The sequence below is a fragment of the Perca flavescens genome, chromosome 12, assembly GCF_004354835.1.
Source record: "Perca flavescens isolate YP-PL-M2 chromosome 12, PFLA_1.0, whole genome shotgun sequence".
NCBI classification, from domain to species: domain Eukaryota; kingdom Metazoa; phylum Chordata; class Actinopteri; order Perciformes; family Percidae; genus Perca; species Perca flavescens.
In genome coordinates this window covers 16972911-16987503 of record NC_041342.1, presented here as the reverse complement: position 1 = coordinate 16987503, position 14593 = coordinate 16972911, and the positions used below count along the sequence as shown (strand labels likewise).

At 39.8% G+C, this 14593-nt stretch overlaps 1 protein-coding gene across 2 annotated transcripts in view; it reads right to left on the bottom strand.

Moving 5' to 3' along the window:
• The window catches only part of greb1l (GREB1 like retinoic acid receptor coactivator), a 47001-nt gene extending 32770 nt beyond the window's left edge, over positions 1–14231 (bottom strand). For both annotated transcript variants that reach the window (XM_028593444.1, XM_028593446.1), the window contains exon 1: positions 14010–14231. The gene's annotated coding sequence lies outside the window, so the exon portion shown is untranslated. The remainder of the gene's footprint in view (positions 1–14009) is intronic.
• Between the last annotated feature and the right edge of the window lie 362 nt (positions 14232–14593).

The following is a 14593-nucleotide window of genomic DNA, read 5'->3' as shown; positions in this document are numbered from 1 at the left end:
ACTAAATCTCAGCCACAGACAAAGGCCAGCATCATTTAATGGCAGAGGTCCACCAAACAGATAACTGATGCAGCACAAATGGAAAAGAAGCCTTGTTAAAACACTTTAGACCCTACTTGTTTCAGTCAAATTATAGTATATATTATAACTTATGCTATAAGTTATAATATATATATTTTACTTGATAGAAAATGTTTCTTGTTTCATATACAGATAAGACACATTATATATATATATATATATATATATATATATATATATATATATATATATGTGTGTGTTACATGTATATATGTATATATATACTTTAACTTGAACCATGAGTGCAGTAAAAGTTTTAGGTGTTTGAATCATGACCGACAACCAGAAAACCCTAAAACTTGTTCTTGGGCTCGGGAATACTGTAGGGCTGCAACTAATGATAATTTTTCATTATTAATTATTTTTTATCAATAAATTAGTTCATTATTTGATCTTTTGAATATCACAAAAAAGAGAAAAGCAGCAAATATTCACGTTTGAGAAGCTGGAATAGAAGAATTTTTGGCATTTCCGTCGCTCGACTAATCAATTAATTAAATAATTGTTTCAGCTCAACTTTAAATTATGCCTTCGCAATTGTTTTGACTTGACACGGCCGACCAAAACAATGCAATTGGACTATTGATTTTAAATATACATTTTCTAGTAATGAACAAGTTAATACAATCTCTTGCCAGGTGTGATTATATTTTAAAACCTGACCACATATCTTATTTTCCAAAAGGTAAAAATAGTCCTTTAAAAGGTTTTTTGGGGCATCTCGGCCAAAACAAACCTCATGTTTTCACCTTTTACACATTTTACAGAATGTAAGAACGTGTAAAAAGTTAAAATTCCACCATGTCGTCAGTTCTTTGATAATGTGAGCAGTAAGCAGAGGTCAGTTCTCATGGCCGTTATCGCTGATGGAATAATTGAATGAAAGTGAAGGATGAGTGACAGTTTACAACGCTGTTCATGACCGTGTAATAAAATGGAAGGCCTGTCAGTGAACCCAATCTACATTTTACAACGCTGCTGGGTTGAACGTCAGTTCACCTAAGTCAGAACAACAGGGAGAGACACAGCACCCTAATGCATTTATGGACTTATTCAGCGAAGCCATATTGAATAAGACAACAATGACATCTCATACTGTAAAGCTGTCACAAGCCGTGGTCAAACACCGGTCAATGGTAAAGGGCAAGAGGAGGGAAGGAGAAAAAGAAAAGCAGTTGCTAGATTTTACAGGGTCAAAATATCATTCTCTAAATATTTACATTTTTATTCCAAGATTGGCAAAATAATCCCTAACCTTTCATGGCTTAAAAAAAGGCTAACATGAAGTTCATTATACATGAATTCACTTATTCTTATCCATAGCCTGTATTTCATCCTCTACTGAGATATGAAAATTGATCATCCACCATCGCCACTGCTTCTCCTAACATCTGGTCCACACCTAATGGCTCATCCCAGAGTAGATCTTTGATGATGGTTGACCAGGCCTTGTCCTGGCCATAAACTGTTGTTTAGACAGCCCTGTTTGTTATGGGGTGTAAAAGGAGAGCCATGGATCACGTTGAGAGGGCCAACACTATCAAAACACTAGCTCTTATCAGATGACATAACGAGCAAAGGGGTCAGGTTTTGTTTCCATGGGGCTGGCTTTGAGCTGCACTACACCCTGCCTCCACATCACATCAGGCAGACTGAGGCGCTGAGAACGTGACGGTAATGGGGGATTTTAGAGATGATCACTGTATCAGCTAACTTTGCGAAAACCAAATACATTAGAAGTGTTTTGTATTTTATTTTTTAACCTGGACTAAAAAAGCGCGACCACATTACACCGGTTTTGGCCACGCTCCACTGGCTTCCTGTCTGTTTCAGGATTGAATTTAAAATTGTATTAACTGTTTTCAAGATCTTAAATGGGTTGTCGCCTTCTTATTTATCGGAGCACACACCTGTCAAAGCACTGAGGTCTTCCAATCAGATCCTCCTCGATGTACCCAGATCCAGGTTAAAAAACTAAGGTGACCGAGCCTTTTCAGTGGCTGCTCCAAACCTCTGGAATAGTCTACCTATTCATATAAGAACAGCTCGGACCGCTGAAATGTTCAAGTCCTTGCTTAAGACCCACTATTATTCATTGGCTTTCAATTCAAGTTGAGCTTTGATACCTTACTGTTGGTTATTTTGTATTGTATATTGTTTGTGTTTATTGTCTTTGATTTTTGGAGCTTGTTAAGGGTCAACGTTGGTTGTTTTTAATATGATTAAAATTAAACTGAACTGGATTTAGCTTCTCAAATATAAGAATTGCTGCCTTTCTTTGTGTTGTGCGATAGTAAGCTTTAGAAAACTGAAAAGGACATTTTTTATCTGACATTTCATAGATGATTAATTATTTAATCGAGAAACAATTAGCAGATTAATCGATAATGAAAATAGCCATTAGCTGCTGCCCCACACTGCTCTAGAAATGTTGAAGGCAGGTTAAAGATAAAGCTTCTGTGTCTGTGGATACTGTAACCCCCGAATAAAAGTAGATAAATAAATGGCACAGATACAAAAGACAGGCGATCCACTCAAAGTTCAGTCAAAGTTCTTTCCTGACACACAACTGACACACTAACTCAATTAAGTCACGCAGGAGCACTGAGCACTAATGGAGAGGACATAAGAAAGAGATCTGTTGTGTTTATCAGGCGTCCAGAGAGAGACCAACCTTTCACAACAGGACCTCTCCTTTCTTTTCCTTCCTGAAAAAAAGTCTCAGCCACCTTGAATCCATTTGAGTGACGCCGTGACAAAGAGGCTTTTCAACATCCCGACGAAGGAGCCTCCTCCTAAACTTCCTTACCGGGCGATCAGCTGTATCCATCATGTTCCTCTTCCTGACCCCAGGCGGCATTGCTGCATCAGCAGCACCCCCACCCCTGTTACCACCCTTACTCTCTTTGCCACATCCCCTCCACTACCGCCCACTCTTCAGATTAATAAGCACCAGGTTGCCCACGGTGACAGGACCCACACTTAAATCCTATCAGTCCTCCTTACTGCAGCAAGAGCCACGGCATCAGCAGGACTCTTTTCTTGTCTTAATGGGACAATGGAAGCAGAGCAATCCTTTGTTGAGGGTTTGACCCCACACACAAACCTTGCTGATGTGAAAAAGTGACAGTAAACCTATTCAGGCCTGGTGCAATGATCCCTCTGAGAGATGAGATACTTTACCAACTGGCAGATGTGTCAGTTAAGACAGGGCATCTTTGACAATGTGGGGTATCAGGCAGACATAATGGTTAATACGGAAATCAGGTGCAAAGTGACATTTTAAATAAATATTCCTTTTTGTGCTGACAAGTGGCCCATTACAAAGTGAATTTCAAAATGTCCCTACTTATCAGTCTCATCTGTCAGGCACCAAAACATTAAAAGTGATATTTATCATACCTAAGCACAGAGCAAGTTCATTCATGTTTTTCCAACTCTAAATTCATGATGGGTACCATTCTCCAATTAGTCTGGGCTGTGAGTAATACACTTTTTTTTTTTTTGGGGGGGCATTTCAGCCTTTAATGGAAATAACAGATAGATTTGAAAGGGGAGAGAGAGGGGGATGACATGCAGGAAAATCATCTCAAGTTGGATTCAAACCCTTGACCTTCTGCGTCGAGGTACACCTCCATATATGTGCGCCTGCTCTACCAACTGAGCTCACCCGGCCACTAAATAATCTTCTTTAATCAACGCCAGCACAGCAAAACAGTAGAGCCATCCAACTTCACTCTTTCAGCTTAACATCATACTTTCAGCTCTACTGTTACACCCTCTGCAACAGTCTAAACATAATAAAGTGGAATGAATCCAACGTAAATACAGTGGTATGCAAAAGTTTGGGCACCCCTGTAAATTTTCATGATTTTCCTTTATAAATCATTGGTTGTCTGGATAAGAAATTTCAGTTAAATAAATCATCAGGAGACAAACAGTGATATTTGAGAAGTGAAATAAATTTTATATGATTTATGGAAAGTGTGCAAGAATTATTTAAACTAAATTAGGCCTGTGCATAAATTTAGGCACCACAAAAGAATAATTAACTCAATATTTTGTGCATCCTCCTTTTGCATAAATAACAGCCTCTAAACGCTTTCTATAGCTTCCAATTAGAGTCTGGATTCTGGCGGAAGGTATTTTGGACCATTTTTCTTTACAAAACATCTCCAGTTCAGTCAGGTTTGATGGTTTCCGAGCATGGACAGCCCGCTTTAAATCACACCACAAATTTTCAATAATATTCAGGTCTGGGGACTGAGATGGCCATTCCAGAACGTTATACTTTTTCCTCTGCATGAATGCCTTAGTAGAATTTGAGCAGTGTTTAGGGTCGTTGTCTTGTTGAAAGATCCAGCCCCAGCGCAACTTCAACTTTGTCACTGATTCCTGGACATTGTTCTCCAGAATCTGCTGATATTGAGTGGAATCCATGCAACCCTCAACTTTAACAAGATTCCCAGTCCCTGCACTGGCCATACAGCCCCACAGCATGATGGAACTGCCACCACATTTTACTGTAGGTAGCAAGTGTTTTTCTTGGAATGCTGTGTTCTTTTTCCGCCATGCATAACGCCCCTTATTTTGCCCAAATAACTCTATTTTAGTTTCATCAGTCCACAGCACCTTATTCCAAAATGAAGCTGGCTTGTCCAAATGTGCTTTAGCATACCTCAAGCGACAGCGTTTGTGGCGTGTGCAGAGAAAAGGCTTTTTCCGCATTACTCGTCCATGCAGCATCTCCTTGTGTAAAGTGCGCTGAATAGTTGAACGATGCACAGTGACACCATCTGCAGCAAGATGATGTTGTAGGTCTTTGGAGCTGGTCTGTGGGTTGACTGTGACTGTTCTCACCATTCTCCGTTCTCGCTTATCTGAGGTTTTTCTTGGTCTGCCACTTCGAGCCTTAACTAGAACTGTGCCTCTGGTCTTCCAATTCCTCACAATGTTCCTCACAGTTGAAACTGAGAGCTTAAATCTCTGAGACAGCTTTCTGTATCCTTCGCCTAAACCATGATGTTGAACAATCTTTGTTTTCAGGTCATCTGAGAGTTGTTTTGAGGCTCCCATGTTGCCACTCTTAAGAGAAGATGCAAAGAGGGGCCACAAGCCAAAATGCATCGGTCTTACAATAAAGTTGTTCTACGTGTTGCTGGAATTTTAACTTCTTCCCCCTCTCAATGCAACTTGGAAGTAGGTGAAGTTGTGCCACCCTCTAAGATTAAAGTTATTAGACCACCACGTGCCCCTGAGAAAAGCTGCAGTGGTCCTTAGAACAGTCTCTGGAAATCGGCTGCAGGGATGAACACCAATCTCCCAAAAGATATTCTTTTTTTTTGGCATTTTAATGATGGTGGAAAATACTGCCTAATGCACTGCTCCAAAATCTCATTATTCAACTGGGCTGAGATCAGGTAATTACAAAAGGTAATTGTTATTCATTGCATTTATTCATTTGTTTCTTGTATTTTGTCACCTGTCTGTGAACTGTTTTAAGAAAAGGACTGAATGCAAATAAATGGACTATGTGACACGAGCCACATATGTAACACACACACACACACACACACGCACACGCACACACACGCACACGCACACACACACACGCACACACACCTCTGTCTTCTTTCAATTGACATGAAACAAATGGCACACACACCTGGTTTTATTGGATAAGATGAAAAATGCTAATCTGTGTTTTAATGCTATTGATTTTATCAGCAAGGCAATACACAGATCTACAGAGGAAATCAATAAAGAAGTCCTAATTTTCATTTCTGTTCCATACTGTACGTTTTTCCTGGTTGGGCTTGAGTTGCAAATGTGCAGAGAGAGAGAGAGAGAGAGAGAGAGAGAGAGAGAGAGAGAGAGAGAGAGAGAGAGAGAGAGAGAGAGAGAGAGAGAGAGAGAGAATGACCTCCCTGCCACAGAGGACTGGGTCTTGGTCACCGTAGCCTTGGACAGCCTGAGACAGCCTATGAAAAAGCCTTCTTCTACAGACAGCCATCTCCCCCACAAATCCTGGCAGCATCAACACACGCTGACCTTGTGTTTCAATATGAAGGAGGGGGGAGAGTTAGAGCGAGTGAATGGCCTGTTTTGGGTGGTGTTTGTGCATGTGTGTGTGCGTGTGTGTGTGTGTGTGTGTGTGTGTGTGTGTGTGTGTGTGTGTGTGTGTGTGTGTGTGTGTGTGTGTGTGTGTGTGTGTGCGTAGGGAGATTTTGGGGCAATATATGTGGGCAAAGGCAATGATGCTGCTGTGGTGTTGTGGGAAATCTGGTGTCTGGAGTGTTTCCAGCTGTTGTTAGCACACATCCTGCCACTTCCAAACAACAATGCCAAGATACACAACACTGCAGGATGTTTCATTATTTGTAACTTATTATAATAATAATAATTATAATAATACAATTAATTTAATCATCAACCATATGTGACGGGTCTAAAATTGACCAAGGCCGACATTAGACTTTTGCTCATGAAAACAGTTCAAAACAAACTCAAAAGGAACGTGAAAGAAAGGCAAGGGTATTACACATACATTTTGCACATCCGTCCTATCTCAGTATACCTCAGTCATCTAACTTATATTAGTTATGGCATGTAATGAAAAACAACTGAAAGTGTTTCAGCTGGCATGGATTAAAAGCACAATACAGGTAAAATAATGAAGAGGATGGTCACTGATGTGTCTTACTGCCACGTTAATCAATAGATAGAAACCCAATATTGTGATGAATTATTCAAGCGTTGTATTCCTTTGCAAAATAATCTGACACTTGTAGCAAAGGACAAAACAATGAAATTCAACCTAAAAAACATTAACTTCCAATCTGCACTTTGATCTAGTCTGTGGCACACACTGTACTCTTTAAAAAGAACATGTAAGCATTTTTGGCCGCAGGTACTGTTCCACTGGGGTTGGCATCTTTGCACAGGAGGGGGGCGGAGGGGATACAGCAGTACACCCTGTGAGAACACACTGTTCCACCACAGTACTGTGCAATAAAGGATTCTCAGCTGGAGGCATTCCAGGTTTCAATGGGAAAAATGAGGATATATTATTACACAGAGCTCTCCACGGAGACACATGCACACTTTGCTCTTCATCATGATACATTGATATAGTGTAGGCAGCAAAAATTCAAGAGATTGATCAAAAAAGGAGGATCACTGTAGACATGAGATAAACACTTCATGCCACAATCCTACTGTGATGCGATACAAGACGCAACGACTCAAGTGTCAGGGTTATTAACCTCATTTGTTTATTATGGCTGCAAATGAAAGAGTTCAATTCAAGGAACAAAAGACTGAAATTCCTCCTTCACCTTGACATGCCATCACTCCCCTGCAAACACATACACACAAGCACACTCGGGCTTAATGGCAACCCTTTGACTTTGCTCCGGACATGCTTCCCGACGAGCGACATGGGGGCACGTCCAGATATGTTCCGTTCATTTCTGTCAGGGAGCTATTTCAACTTTGATCTAGGACTGGGAGTACAGAGAAAATGAGCCCTATGGAGGTACACACTATTTAAGCTTTGTATTTAGATAGCTTTACAAATACTTTGTAACAGTGCCATGAAAAGAGTTGTATGAATAGGAATAAGTAATATTAATGTTATAGAAAATGAGGGCTTACCAGTAAATAAACTAGGGAATGGATGAATGGGTTCATTGAGTCATTCACTTAGTCAACCAGGAGATCCAGCGGTGACAGATAAGAACCTGCCAAGCATGTCAGATTCAGAGATAACTAACAGGACAACAGGAAGTGCCATCTACAGGGGTCATGTTCCATTCATGCATAAATGTACACACACACACACACACACACACACACACACAAAATTAGCATCTCAAGCCTCTCTTGCAACAAAGAGCAGGATGTTCAGGCCAGTCTTTTGGACTGTACTCCTACATATTGCATGTCCTACCTTCCTGACTCTAAGTTCCAATCATCCATCACTAAAAGCTACATTCTAAGGCTGTGAGAACATTTTTTTTCTTTAGCTTAGAGGAATGTCATCCTCACAGGTTTCCCTTTCCCCTTCTGAGTAGGCCATTAAAGCATTGGTGTGAAGTAGACTCACACCAAGAGCACAAATTCATGGCCAGACATACAGTATATGGCCAAAATGTTTGTTCTGAATTAAGCTGAAGAGTTAATGACTCTTCAGATAGTATGTTCAATTCCAAAACTCTCATGGTAAATTTATATAGCACTTTTCTACCTTAATGGATAAAGTGCTTTACAAGTTTGCCTCTCATTCACCCATTCACACACACTCATGCACCAATGGTAGCCGAGATGCAATGCAATGCGCTTGCCTGCCCATCAAGAGCAACTTGAATGTCTCACTCAAGGATACATCGACATCCAGACAGGAGGTGCCAGGTCGCTCTACCTCCTGAGCTGCCCATATTTGTCCCAGAGGGGAAATTTGATTACTTTGCACAGCAGCTGGATTCTTGCGATATCACAAGATCACGCGAGAATCGTGGGACCGCATATCACACATATCACGTCATGATAGCATATCACACCAATCACCTGCCAGGTATTTTTTTTAAAGTGCCTGCTCTTTTCCAAATGAGACTGTCCTTCCCTCCAAAAAACGCTCCCATCAGGTGGTTTGTTCAAGCCGCAATTACAACTCATATTAATGTTTACAGTGGCAGCGGCCTCTAGTGTCCAACTAACAAACGGAACAAACAGAGCTACGTCAAGTTCAGCGTCACGTGCGTAACCGGAAGTGAAGTAACGTCTGATTCTAACCCAAACCACTTAAAACTGTGACCATTTCACAACGTTAACGATGCGTTTGAAACCGTGGCCTTTACGTCCTGTGGTTTAGATAGGAGAATGGAAAACGCTCTTGTGCGTCGTATTACAGGGTAAGAATACAGAATCTACAGTATATGGTTTGGGGGACTTGTTCCAAACAGTTTCCATTGACGGCTTTTCTGATGGTTCTGTGTAAACAAACCATCTGGCGCGTCAGATTAGCAACTTGAAGCACGTAGAGTAGTAACTTTACTGTAACACAATTCAATTACTGTTTTCGATTGTTGCTCAACCGAGCTATGAAGTTGATGAGTGTGAGGTAAACACAAACGTCTGAGCTAATATAACAAGAGCAAGGAGCAATGAGACTCTGGGTTAAATGTGTAGTAGCTTTTAAAATAAATTCAATTCAATTCCATCTCATGTTTAAAATGTGTTTTACTTTTTATCTGTTTATTGAAATGCCCCAGTGTATTGCTTAACAGCTACACAGCTAGTTTTAAACAATAAAACAAGAATGAAGTAAATAAAAATAATTGAGGGAAATAAAATAATTGTTCCGGTTCCTGCAGGTGAAACTAAGATATAACAGCTTATAGTGGAGGGCTTTGAGGAGGAAGCCCCACCCCCACCAGGGGGATCAATGCACATAAATGGAAGAGGTCACAGACCTTTGACATCTCCTTTCAGCCGGGGGAGGGGCAAAGGCCTTTGTCAGATTGGCTTCAATGATCCAATTGTTGACTGTCATGCACCTTCATACAGTACATACAGTTTGTGTCACATTGTCCTCCACCCTGCGCACACTCCACCCTTACTGTGTGTCCATCCACTAAGCTGTCCAGCTACAAGTGTGAGGGTGAATTAAAAAAAATGTTGCTCTGTATGTCACTTTCTGTCTGCATCCAGCTGCCTTGTTTCACTCGTCATCACCCCCACATCTGTTTTAACCTCTTCTCCCATCTCTTCCCCTCCTCAGCCTCCCCATGCTCCTCTACAGACCTTATCTGCGCTTTACCCTCCCTCCTCTTTTATGCTGCATTTTTGAAGAGAGATTTGATCACTTTAAAAGGCCAAAGCAGGAGAAGATGACCACTTTCTAAGATACTTTGATGCATTTTGCTCCACGGAAACCATATTGGACAAGACCGCAAGAAGCAAAACATTACATAAATCTTATATTCTGATTTTGGTTAAATGAGTGGTTCAACACACACAATTACAGCAAACTGTTTAAATGACTGCTTTTGAGTAATATAACTTACATGAAGATCTGACTACCCTCTACAGACAGAAAACACAACCCTGGCACTACCATTACAGTCTGAATATTTGTCTCTCTTTTATACACACTATCAGTGAGCACGGCATTACTGGCTTTCTCGACCCTCAATAATAAAAAAAATAATAATTATCTTTCTTTTACACACACTATCAGTGAGCACGATGTTCCTGCCATTCTTGACCCTCAATAAAAAATTAGTTTTTTTACTGGCATCCATGCGGAACACATTTGGCTCTGCAGATCAGCAAGGAGATGTTTTTTTTTTTTTTTAATCGGACATTTCTTGAAAACAGCCATTAAACAGTTCAGCCGATATCTGATATACAATGTCCTCGCTGTGGTAATAACCTAATTCTATCTATTCTGTTTAGATTTTGAGCAGCCTGCATAACTTAAAGGAATGATTCTGACTTACATTAGACACTGTTACTACTATAGCAATACAGATATCTTGCTAGGTGGTGAAATTAATACACAAGTAGAGATAAGAGAACTGGGATTACATTTTAAAAAGGTACTTCTACTTCACTACATTTAATTGGGAAATTATATACTTTTTACTCCGCTACATTTATTTGACAGCTAAAGATAGTTACTTTGCAGCTTAATGTTTTACACACAAAATATATGAAAAATATATGATAGAATATAATGCATTCTTACAGATTATAGACAACACTATATAAAGCATTTAGAATTAGCAACACTAAAATACTGCTCAGACACTAAAGCAACTGTAATACTATTTCAGTAATATGATATGTAGTAATTTAACAGTCACAGAGGCCAATTTTTACATAATAAATACTTTTACATTTAGCTGATAACACTTGCACTTTTACTTCATTAGCACAATTTTGAATACATGCCTTTAACTGGTAATGGAGCATTTTTACACTGTTGTATTGCTACATTTTAAAAGATGTCTTCCATTAATATTAGTATTTTAATATTTTTTTTATTATTATAGTATTTGATTATCTACTTTGAGATCATAGAGTGTGTTTTAATGACACCATTATCTCTCCATGACAACATAAGCATGTGGCAAAGGGAAAATTTGATTTGGTCTGCCCTCTGTCTCAATAGTTTGATGAATGACGGCTATTTTGAAGACCACCTGGTTTGTGGGTCGTGTCACATCGCGCTTAGAAACGTGTGAAACAATAGCACTGATCTCTCTAGTTGGGATTTAGTCGCTTGTACCATCTGTACTCAGCCCACTCAGAAGTACCTCTGAAAAGATCAAGAGAAGCATCTGTCTGCATCGCTGACTAGTCCCAGTGGTGTTTGTGTGATTAAATTTGTATTGTGAATGATATGTGAGGGTGCCTCAATGATCAATATTTAAAATGATATGTTTCTGGAGCTGACTGAAGCCACGGCAGAAACTGAAACCTCTTTAATACTAACTGGATTGATAATCAATTGTTATGTATGGCTTTTTGTTATGACAGCAAACACAACAGCCGACTGACTAATCACACACTAGTTTGTCATAACAGAGAGCGATAATTAGCGTGAATGAAAAGTGTTGGGTTTCAAATGAACATGCATCTTCTTTTTCCTCCCAGTAAATAAACACAAACGCATAACACAGGGCATAAACAGAATAAGAGTAGATGTGCTCAAAATGAAAGTGAGGGAATAGTGAGAGAACATAAATCAATCTGTTACCCTGGTGACAAATTGCCTTACGTACAAATGTGAGATGTGAGAAATGACACTGTGAATGATGCAAAAAATAGAGAGCAAACCATTGACACAAAAAAGATAATAGGTTCACAAAACAGCATGCTAAAAATATGAATACTTATTTTAATGAGGGCATCTTTTGAGGGATGATCCATAACTAGATTGCTTAATTTTTTGTAGGTAAGCTATATCTCAGTTTGGTTGATTATACTGTAATGGCTAAAAGTGCATTTTTTTCCTGAACAAGGATGAGAACCTGCATGTGTTTTTTTCAACAATGACATACTGAAAGGTTAAAGCCATTTTTTCGATATGAGTTTACAAAAAAAATCTCCTGTGAAAAGGGAAATAATGAGGGTCAGACAGATTTTAGGAACAAATTTCTGTTTTCAAAACTGTATCCAGCTGACTGCCATATTACTCATGTTTGAGAAATAAAAGGTTAAGATGCCACAATCACAAAGAAAACGCCCACCGCCAGACCTCAAAGACTCACGGCCTTCACAAAGCAACATGGAAGATGTCTCCTTCAAGGCTAAAGAGAGAAACCTTTTCGAGTGCAGGAGTGGTGTCACGGGGACCTTACTTATCTCCTCCCAGATTAACTCCCAATTGTTCCCCGGGAACAAAGACATACAGGGAGGAAACCAGCCCCCCAAGGGCCAGATGGTCAGCGCGTTCAGAGCCCCCTGACCCCTCCAGCCCTTGCCCTCTCTGACAGGGTTGTGTGCGCTCTAGGCGAGACAGGCCACCCAGCGAATTTTCAATCCACACTCCTCGTACAGAGCTGATACTGTACCTGTCTGACGTAAATTAGGTTTCTTTTTAGTCTATTTTCACAGGATGTTTAGTTGCAGAAGACAACCATTAATGTCAAAAATGACAAATCTGCAGTTAATGGCAACAATCAGGCTTTTATATATTTCTAATCATGGATATAAATATTTTAAAGCTCAAAAATGTGAATTCCTGCTCCCGGCCTAGAAATTGTTCGAAAAATAAAATGCAACTTTAAACATGAAAAGTGGCTGCTCAGTATTTGACATTACAGTTGCAGGGTCATCAGTAAGCTCCCTGCATGTGGTAAAATGAACTACCCTGCTGTAGTTTGTATGATCTTGTAATGTGCATTGTAATTATCATTAGCTCTAATTACATTTTGTAAAGAAATAAATGAAGAATTGGGGGACTGCAGTCAGGAGGAATGCAACCTTTGGGACATAAAACACAAGGAATGGCAGATTAGATTTAGTCAAGATGGACTGGTCTGCCTGTAATTACAATGACAAACCACCAAAAACATCTTCTGGTCCTTGTTATCTGATGGGAATTTATCTAAGCTGCTGAAGCCTGTTTCAACACTGAGCCTTAGGCAACTGTAACAGTATTCAACAGACCAACATGTAAATTAGTGGCCTGGTTCCAGATACAGCCAACTTGACATGACTTTGTTAACAACAATTAATCAGCAGCAGTCACATTTAAAAAAAAAAAGGAATAATTATATGATACAATCTAATTTTAGCAGCACAGACATCATTGATCTACAACTCTTTAAATAGGCTACCCATAACATAAATTACTTGACTGCTGATCTAAAATAAGCTTTCACAAGACTTATTTTCTGTTACAAAAGTTAATGTTCCACACTGTCGTTCACATTACACTGCAAGACATGTTAATTACTAAACGTCAATCGGCGATGTAGGTCGGTTACACACATTTGGGCTTTGACAGTCACTACATTAGCCAATGCGTGTTAAATGTGTGCGGATATAATGCAGCAAATAATGAGAAAAGAAAATGGTTTAGAAAATACATATTAATGCATTATTTCCGAGCATGCAAACTTACTGAAATACTCTGCTTGATTTAAGTATACACAAGTGCTTCTCGTTAACAATTTAAATGACTTCTTTCATAATACACCCTACAGTTTCTTCATTCACTGCTGAAACTAACTTTAAGCCGTTAAAAGCTGTTTCAGCCCCAGTGACTCGACCCCATGTTTCAGGGCGACCATCCCCCGGAGAGCGTTACCAGCCTGATCCTGTTTGTGATCACTAACATGCTTTCTTCTGACATGTGATGTTTTGTTTTAGGCAAGTGTGAGGATACAAAAAAAAGCAGCACCATGCACGCCTACCTTTATCCGCACGGAAACGCGTTACACGGCCATGTCCACGTAGAATCGGGTCTGTGGGTTTAAAACTGCGTTCCTGGCTTGAACGCTAGAACACCGCCACCAGTCCGATGCTGCTGCTCTGGTCGCTCTGCCCTGCCACAGCTGATCTGCGGGAGCCGCCAAGTGACGTCACGAAATCAAATTACCGTACGTAGCGTGCCGTTTGGTTCAGTTCAGCTTGTTGCTCCGAGGAACCAAAGGAACACAAAATGAATATTTTACGTCACAAACGTAGGCTAACCCGTTAAGATAACTAGCAAATCAACCAGTTAAATGAGTAGGCTAGGCTAAATTAAGATTAAATGTACAGGAAGGAGGAGGTCGCAGAGCACAGCGTTATAGTTATTAATATTACAATATTAGGTTACATTATAACCTAGGACTATATTCCACCAAACGTTATTCTACTGCGATTGTAAAGCAACAGAAACAGTCCACCTCCCGAAGTCATGGACAGACAGTGACTGAATTAGGAAAGAAATTAAATAAATAAATAAATAGGCCTAGACAAAATAAATAAATCAAACATGCAAACAAAGTAAAAA